The sequence below is a fragment of the Periplaneta americana genome, chromosome 12 (genome assembly GCF_040183065.1).
Source record: "Periplaneta americana isolate PAMFEO1 chromosome 12, P.americana_PAMFEO1_priV1, whole genome shotgun sequence".
Taxonomy (NCBI): domain Eukaryota; kingdom Metazoa; phylum Arthropoda; class Insecta; order Blattodea; family Blattidae; genus Periplaneta; species Periplaneta americana.
The window spans coordinates 111,291,822-111,301,075 of NC_091128.1; the positions used below are offsets into that span (position 1 = coordinate 111,291,822).

The 9,254-nt window shown below is 35.3% G+C and overlaps 1 protein-coding gene across 1 annotated transcript in view; it reads right to left on the bottom strand.

The window, feature by feature from the left end:
• Positions 1-787, bottom strand: part of LOC138710818 (uncharacterized) — a 29,766-nt gene extending 28,979 nt beyond the window's left edge. The window contains exon 1 of the mRNA XM_069841957.1: positions 710-787. The gene's annotated coding sequence lies outside the window, so the exon portion shown is untranslated. The remainder of the gene's footprint in view (positions 1-709) is intronic.
• Between the last annotated feature and the right edge of the window lie 8,467 nt (positions 788-9,254).

Genomic DNA, 9,254 nt, shown 5'->3' on the forward strand with positions numbered 1-9,254 from the left:
ATCTATCTATCTATCCTTCTATCTATCTATCTATCTATCTATCTATGGGAAAGAAACGGAGATCATGAAGAAAGAGAAGTGGAATTATGATGGCGAAATGAGTCCGAGGCTCAACGCCGAAGGCTACCCAGCAATTCTGCTTCAATTAGTTGGGGGGAAACCACTGAAAAATCTCAATCAGGTAACTTGTACCAACCAGAACTTGAGCCCCGGTCCGCCCTTATCACGGTCAGACATGTTGACCGTTACTCCACAGCGGTGGATTTTGGTAGGGGTTGCGAATTGCTGTAAATTAGCAATAATGTTAATACAATTATTGACCGCATTTAAATCTAAAAAGTCCACTGTTGTGGACTAACGGTTAGCATGCCTGACCGTGGGACGAGTGGGCCCGGGTTCAAATCCTGGTTGGGACAAGTTTCCTGGTTGAGATTTATTCCAGGATTTTTCTCAATCCATTAAAAGCAAAAGCTGGGTAACTTTCGGCGCTGGACCCTGGACTTTCGCTGGCATTATTACTTTCGTATCATTCAGCGCTAGATAACCTTAGAAGTTGATAAAGTGTCGTAAAATAACCAATTAAGAAATGTAAATCAAAAATTAAGGTCAAGATTGAAAGAAATGTTTAAATGCAAAATCACAAACAATCTAATTTATTCCTTAAATCATAATTGAGTTATGAAATTAAGTAGAAAATGTGTTCAGTTACCTTTTTTGAAAATATTTCTTTCCTTAATTTTTTTAACAATCACTATCAGTAAATACGTCCACACCAATAAGTTTGCCCTTGCTCAATGACAGAGAACTTTCGGCGACAACTCATAGCATGCTCAGTGCAATCAGCAACGTGTACAGAATTATCAATAATAATACAAACAAATTGAATATGCTTATTGTTTTCTTAATATACATGAATTGAACAGCTTGCTAACAACTATTTACTCACGTGGACTACAACTGTAGCTCACATGAATAAAGTCACTCTGTGCACTTGGTCAAGACAAAAGCTGTAACTCTCGTGCATTGTTACAAGTGTAAAGGAGAGTATACAAAAGGAAAATGTCGCCAGCCGACTTATGAATGACGTCATGCCTTGATAAACAAGAGCATAATAGCCCACGAGAAGACTGAAGTCTTGTGACATCTTGTAACGAGCATCTCCTGGATATGTTTAAGAGCTATTCCATCTCAAATCGGCCGAAATATAGAGAAAATTGACCTTACAATTTCTAAATACAATAAAACTTTTTTTTTGTACGCAGAGAACTGTGATACAATGCTTTGTGCAAAGGTTGAGGCATCAGAACTTCATAGTGTTTAAATTTAAAATATTTAAATTTATAGTATTTTCATAAAATTTGCAACTTTAAACTGTTGTAGCTCCGAAACCCTTTCACCCAATGGTCAAAATCATGGTTTATTTTGATGCTGAGAAATTAAAGTTTATATTAACATATAAACAGATTTTCTTACTTTTTATGGAAATGGAGAAATTTAGATTTTTCCTCATTAAGACGCCTTTGTCAAGAAAAAAATATTTAAAAAATATATAGTTAGATTCCGCATTGAAAGTACAAATAAATACGTTGATAAGAAAGTATTGAAAATAGCAAATAAAGAAAATAACTAGTACGCGCGTGAACTAACCAGCTGATTGCGAGGCGGGAGCTAGCCGAGGTAAGCAAGGCCAGGAGACATAAACACGTGATGTGTCGTCTAGCAGTCATGACTGTGCTAGCTTTATCACAGGTTTTCATAAACACAGGAGTACAATGACGCCCAACGCTCGCTTATCTTCAGCTCTCGCCCAGTGCGTGGGGTACTGCGCCGTTCAAGACTAGGCGTGTGAAAATAATTTATTTAATACCCTCGAAACTTATTGCCGTACCACTAAGCAAACAATGCCGAATCCCTCTTAATAATGCAAGGTTATTTCTCAATATTTTTTTACATTTTTACAAATTAGCAAAAAGCCTAAAAGTAAGTAAAATCAGATTATCTGTCTCTCTGTGTACAATAAAAATAAGGATTATTTCTTAACATAACCTACCAAATCTCAGCTTCAAAATAAGCTCTCTTTCAATGTTCTGGAGTAAATGGTTCCAGAGCCCTGAGCGCTGAAAGAGGCTTGTTTTTACAAAATACGCTGAATTTGTCGCTCAATAATACGACAACCGTTTGACTTTCGATAGTATATTTTTGAAAATGCACTCTCCTCAGCACCTTATATAAATAGGGAAAAAATTAGAGTACAAAAAATGCGAGGTTTTTTACTGATCGATTTCATATGGAATAGCCCGTAAGCAGATTTTAGCCTTACGTTATATGAATAGTCCATTATGAAAACTGCTTCTCTGCATTCTTGGATTAAACGAGTTCAGCTTTGGTATATCTAAGAACTAAGACAATGTTCAGTATTCCAGGTTCTCATTGTATATCGTAATTTTACCGACACAGAATCGAGGCAATTTCGTAAATTAGATCGTAAGAATGTAACAAATAGGTATATGTTAAAATAATGAATAATTTATTGCGGTTGAATTTAATCATGTGATTAATAAATGGGCGATTATTAAAACAAAGAAAAATGTTAAACGTTTCTAACACCTTTTTTATGAAAGATCTCTGCACTCTAGAGAATTAAAAATACACCTAAATAAAATGAAGTTAATTATTGCTTGTGCCATCGCATAAAATATACATCCTTTATATATCACAGTACATGTTGATCCTTTTGAGAGAGCAAAGAAATAGCATAATCTCTATTTTCTATTTTCAAGAATCGAACTGGATATACAGTAGTATCAAAATCACTTTTGTTAGTAATACTGCACTTCCATTTCGCTAATGTACTCTCTGCATTGGACAATTCTATAGCTGAACTTGCCATACTTTCACCTTTCTTAGTCTCTCTATCACAACAAACTTAGTTTTCATCGAGTACGAATTTTCTTTTAAGCATGATTGCGCTCAATAAGAAGTATCCGACTACAGCTAATACATTTTGTCAAGTCACTTGCGATGTGCAGTATGGGAACAACGTTTGCTGTGGAGGAGGTAGGAGTAGAAGGGAAGGTCGGGCGTGTGTCTACCGAGTTCAAGGCAAAAACTAACCCATTCCCCTATAATTCGTGAGTAGACTCATCCGATCTCGTGCGCAGCTCTATAGGAAGAGTGGGGGAGTGTCTTGACAAAATTCATAAGCTGTACTATCAAGAGACAGCTGTTTTCGAATACCTCACTTTCGTTCACTCACTCCCCACCCCTATTTCCTTATAAGGAAAAGATAAACAAGACATTTTTCCTGCCTAAAAGTGAGGCTCTAGTGTAGTCTGATTATCTATTACAAAGTTTCAGGTGAATAAACATAATAAGTTCTATTCAACTTCAGTAAAAATTATAAATTGATGTTCTTGAAAGCGTATATGTGCCTTTGTTTTAGAAAAAACATTTCTTGGAAACGATTTAGCCTGTATTCTTCACAATGCTATTTTAATTTATCCTACCTGGCACGGTAGCGTGTGGCACTGTAACACGGTAGTATATTTCACCATCAAAATCTAGAATGTACAGAAGAGTTCCAAGTAAAACAAGAGGAATCCAAAGTAACCTACGATGGAAAGTTTTAACTCTGTTTCCCCTTGTATCGTACGTCTTATTTGCCGAATCACATTTAGTTATGGAATGCTGCAGATGCACCATCTGTAATAATAATCATGTTAAGGATAATAGTAATAATATTAATAATAATGATAATAATGATAATAATATTAATAATAATCATAATAATAATAATAATAATAATAATAATAATGGAAGAGAGGATGTAATAGTAATATTATTTGAACAAATAAAATAATTTTGTCAGTACGCTGAAATTTCTTTCTAAATTTCTGAGTAACATTATTTTATCTTCATACGAATACTGTATTTAATACAGTTATAGTTCTAAAGGCTAGATCTATAGGCCTACATACGAAGAAATCAATGCCGTAATGCTAACTTGCATCAGATGAACGTAGTAGCTTGTTCAGTATACGTATATGCTCTGAGGAAATAACTAGTATATCAAATATTCCCAAATGTAGGGTCATGTAAATTTGTCATAGACAGTAGGTTTCATGTTCTCCTGATGATACTCCGCTAGATTTCTTTGCTTGGGATGTCGATGTACAAACGGCAACTAATGTAGGTACTACAAACTCAGCATACAGTATGTTGTTTTCACATAGATTTCTATCACAGTCCCTACTCTGTAGGTCTACCTCTGCTCTGCTATACCCTCGATTTATGTTTGCTCTGCTCCGTTACTAGTCCTTTGAATTATTGTTAATTTTAGTTAGTTGTAATTTTCCACTTACGAGTAATGAAATATTCATTTGTACTTGTATGTTAAATTCAGTTAGCTTGTAATTTGCTATTTAATTCAAAATTGTTTTACACTGTTATTAATTTTAGTTAACTTGTGACTTGTGATTTATTTTATAAATTAATTTCTATTATTGTTAATTTTAGTTAACTTACGATTTGCTATTTACTTTAAAAATTATTTGTACTGTTTTCGTACATTTTACTTACTGTGATTTGCTGTTTAAAATATTCAATTAACCTTCTGTTGTTAATTTTACTCAGTTTGAAATTTGCTGTGAATTTTTGTCTATTTTATTTTGTTCGTAATTATGATTTATCAGGTAGCTTATTATCGTATAATCATGTTATTGTATTAATATTCCATGTCCAAACATTGTCTTATCCTATGGTGAAGAATGGGTAGAACGGAGAAAAATTCTCTCCGGTACCGGGACTCGAACACGGTTTTTCAGCTCTACGTGTTGACGCTTTATCCACTAAGCCACACTGGATTCGAGTTCCGATGTCGGATTGAATCCTTCTCAGTTTAAGTTCTACCTCTTAATTCCCCTTTGGTGGCCTATCCTCATGTACTGTGTCACAGAATATGTCTTGAATCACGAAGGGATTTACTTACGCCAGTGATGTCAAAACAAGCTCATTTTTCTGACCTTGACATCGTGCGCGGGCATCAAGCGCTAGGTATGGAAGGAAGAAGGATTATGTAGCTATATGGATAAGCAGCCTTTTGGATTAAGAAAACAGTGGTGTACAAACTTCAAACGGAACGTGAAATTTTATGTCAGTTTTATATGGCTTCTTTCTGTTCATCTATATTGTTTGTAAAACAAAAGTACTAACACCAATTTCTTAATATTGCAGTTGTGTTTTAAACGTTAATAACATAATAAAGAGTTAAGAAGGAATATTCACATAAATTCCATAGTAGTTTAACTATACTCTACTAAGTGAATGAAACACATCATTCATAAAGAAAGTGATATCCCAAAGAAACAGACTGAGTGTGACATGAGAAGTTGGAATTGGTATTGATGGTATCTTTAGCCTTATAAAAGTAATCAATAAACTAATCAAAACAATATTATAGTACAAAGCAATATTACCTAGGTATAATTTTTAATTGTAACTAATATTACATAACAAAACCCTTATCGCATTATGCTTTTAAGGTATATTAATGCGCAACTTCCAACCATCAGAATATTAAATTATTTTCTCGAAATGTGCTGAAGCTATAGAGCTGACGTTTTTACAATACATCGGCACATATATTTTGTTTATGATGTAACAGTAGTTGCTTTGTTAATTCATTTCCTTACAAACATTTTCCTAGCGAATATTTTCAAAATTTGTAATACACTATCTTCAGTAATACGTATTTATGACATATTACATTTACGGAAACATTATTTCAGTACATGTAAGGCTACTAAACAAACATATTTGAAAATTTCACTTTTCTGTAGAAAAAAAAAAGTAGAGAAAATATTCATTTAGAATAAAAAGCAAACTTGTGAAAAATGAGCATTAAAATTAAAACTTACATTCTTATAATGCAATTATACTTCTCAGACGAATCTAAAAATTAATTATGATACAGTTTTAATAAGTTCTCTTCCTTTATCCATTGAATCAGTGCTGTCCATTCCTGCATATAGCTCGACCAAGCACCATATACTACCTCTTTCGTCTGTCTCTTTCCTTCCCGCTGTAAAGCGTTCAGGCTCTCCTGAGCTCTAAAGCGCGCGCTTGCGTCTGTGGGCATCAGTTGACATGACTGACTTACGCTTTGTCATATTACTATGATGTTCCGAAGTAGCCTACATTTGATGTTTCGTGTAGGAATTCTGCATTACCATATGGTGAAAATGAAGAAAAGTTCTCTCCGGCACCGGGACTCGAACCCTCTGAGTGCATCACTGTATATAGTGTGTTGGATATTGTGGCACTGTCATATATTCTGTGACACAGTACATGAGGGTAGGCCACCAAAGGGGAATTAAAAGGTAGAACTTAAACTGAGAAGGATTCAATCTGGCATCTAAACTAAAGTCCCGGTGCCGGGAGAATTTTTCTCCGTTCTAGCCATTCTTCATCATATCGTAATGCACGGAAACCATATGTATTTCAGTACATCTTAGTAACATATTAATACTGTATTACCCGTCCAAGACGAATGAGGACCCGGAGGTTCTGCGAATTAAACTATTTATCTGCTGTGGTTGTGAGTACATCCGTGTTCCCTCTCTGTCGGCCTGTACACTAAAGCGAATCGAAAAAAAAAATCCGAAATTCAAAACGTAAGAGTGTCGAAAAGTTGCCTTGTAGTATCTAATTTAACCAGTAAAAAAACTAGATCTCAGATTTAATTTTTCACCGAGCCGCAGGAAGTCTAAAGATGATCGTATAGGCAGGCCTACCTAAAAGTACAAGTAAATTTTTTATTTATTTTCATAATTCTTCGGTGCATGGTTAATAGGGCTCAAGTCACTTCTTTTCCACAATCTTTGTTTCTGAAAAGCTATTAAAAAGAGGAAAACTTAAGTTTTCGTTGGTATTACGGACTTGCGTCTGGGTGGAATGCAAGTCATAATACAGTAAAATGATTATTCTGCCTTAAGTTTTATTTTATAACTTTTTTTGGTATTATCGGTTTATGTCGACATATGCCCTAAGTATCATCACTATATGATGTACTGCCAGTGGCGGCTCGTACCTGAAAATAATAGCGTGCTAAATATATTTTTAGACTCTCCTAATTTTTGAAGATGAAATCCATCCGTCGACATTTTGATTGCACCGAGCACGCTATGAGTTGTCGCCCAAAGTTCTCCCTCACTGAGCAAGGGCAAATTTATTGGTGTGAACGTGTTTACTGACAGTGTAGTGAGAGAATACATTGAAAATAACAAAGTGCTTAAAGGCAATTCTTTCTTTCTAACTCGTTGGCTTTTTCACACAACATCGTGCTCACTATTGTGCAACCCGGTACGCTTAGAATTGCGCTTATCAGATTAGTAAGACCTATGAACACACCGAGATTATCTGACGTTTCCGTCTCATTGTGGCACGTAGCGCTAGGTCAGATTTCCCACAAAATTTAATACAATCAATTAGTTTCGATAAAATATATCGATTTTTTCGATTGTTCTAACTCTGAAAAAGTAGAACAAAATATGAAGGTGGGGGCAAGGTGAAGTGCTGTTCTGCGCATGAGCAGACACTGCTAGCCGGGGTGAATTGGGAATTAGCTCGTAGAGTAAGGATGGATTCCATTAAGTCTATAGAACCAAATTATCGAAAATAGCTGTTAGAAGCAGAATTTATATTATGTTCGTTTTTTTAACAATATTATTTCGACGATAATTTTATGGCGTGTTACAGCACGTTAGCACGTAAGGAGCAGCCGCCACTGTATACGGGAGAAATATCATGTTGATCACTTAAGATTTTTAGGCCTCTGTACTTAAACTAACAGCTGCCAATATTGTATTAATGTGGAAGCTTTTAAGATTTATATTTACATTGTTGTTATATTCTGTAATATAAATGAAAGGTATTAACGAGTTACTGAGTGTGTTGTTAAAGATGTTCTATAGTATAAAGAAACTGGTTCTTCTTGAACAAAAGCAATAAAGGTAGATAAATATTTTCATAGGAGTATTTTCTGTAAGTATTTCTATTTTAATATAAAACAGGCAAATTGACTCGCTCTATAAATTACAACCAAATTAAAATCATGACTTTAGTGAATGATATTATTTACTACATACAATTGATTCCGTATGGGTTATTTTTTGTCTACTGCAATACAGTTTTCTTCAATTTCTCTCCGTTCTGAGTGTGACAGAAACTACTGTGCCTATATGAAAACATTAAACATTATTGCAGTGAATTATGTTCAAAGTGTAATTAATCATCATCAATATCTATCAGGGTTTAGGCCATTTGGCCTGTTCCGTCTCAGGTGAAAAGCTGGTCTCTCCATCGCTTCATAGCTTCGCGGGGAGCATACCCAAACAGAAAACAGGCAGGTTCAGAGGCCTTAAGGTGGCATTCCCACCACTGAATTTTCTCAGCGATGGGTTGGTAACCCATTCTGAGGAGATTTTACTTACTCGTCATTCTCAGGAGAAACAAAGTGTAATTAATGTAGGCTATAATATTGGTAATGATAGTTATACTCTTTTTGTGTTACGAGTATACGGAGTAAATACATCGGCGGAAGGCTATTTGTAACATTTAACTAAAATTATGTGTAACTAAGTATATCACAATAATTATTAACTTATAAATATTATTTAATTGTGCAATGATACAAGGCTTTATGCCATGAAATACAGATTAATACGCCGCGTGGTCGCTTCTTATGGCTTCGCGTTAGTATCTGGTGCTTCAGTTGCCTCTATAGTCTGATCGTATTACTCGGCCAAGGCGAGTGTAGCCGCGGGCATAATGTGAACTATCGCGATGCGGTATTACGAACGCAGGAGCAGTAGCGCCACGGCTCCGGGTTGCAGGACTCCACTGGCCTTGGTCGAGTAATACCGCCTGCCTGCAGTAAGGTATCTTTTGTAAATAGAACAAGTGGAGCGCTCACCTCCCAGGCCCTTACTTGCCTTGGACGGGTAATATCTTTGCGATGGAAAATAAACTACTATTAGGCCTACTACTACTACATAATGCGAAGTTGTACGAGGCTGGGTAACTTTTGGCGCTAAACCCTGGACTCATTTAACTGGCATTATCACCTTCATATCATTCAGCGCTAGATAACCTTAGAAGTTGATAAAGTGTCGTAAAATAACCAATCTTAAAAAAAATGTAAACCAAAGATGAAGGTCAAGATCGAAAAAATATTTAAATTCTAAATCACAAACAAT